Here is a 341-nt window from a genome sequence, read left to right as displayed (position 1 = left end):
AGGGCGGAGCCGGGCGACGGGCGCCAGCCCGCCCAACAGGGCGCAGCGGCCAGCGGGGGAAGGGAGCCGGCGCGTGGCCCAGCACCGGCGACCGTGGCCGGAGCGGGGTGGCACAGCGAGGCCGGCGGAGCGAAGGAAGGCGCGGTGGCATGCACGTAGGGCGCTAGAGGCCCGGCCAAAGGAGGTGATGCGCACAGGGGTGGCTTGTCGGAGCCGCCGGGAGCAGCGGCGGGCAGCCAGGCACGGCGGAGCGGCAACAGGGCGGGACGCAGAGCACGTAGCAGCAGGAGCGGGGAACGCCGCGAGGCGGCGCGCAGCGGGCTCCGGACGCAGGCGCGTGC

This window comes from Triticum dicoccoides, unplaced genomic scaffold (genome assembly GCF_002162155.2).
Source record: "Triticum dicoccoides isolate Atlit2015 ecotype Zavitan unplaced genomic scaffold, WEW_v2.0 scaffold38682, whole genome shotgun sequence".
NCBI lineage: Eukaryota > Viridiplantae > Streptophyta > Magnoliopsida > Poales > Poaceae > Triticum > Triticum dicoccoides.
This window is presented reverse-complemented; position numbering follows the sequence as displayed.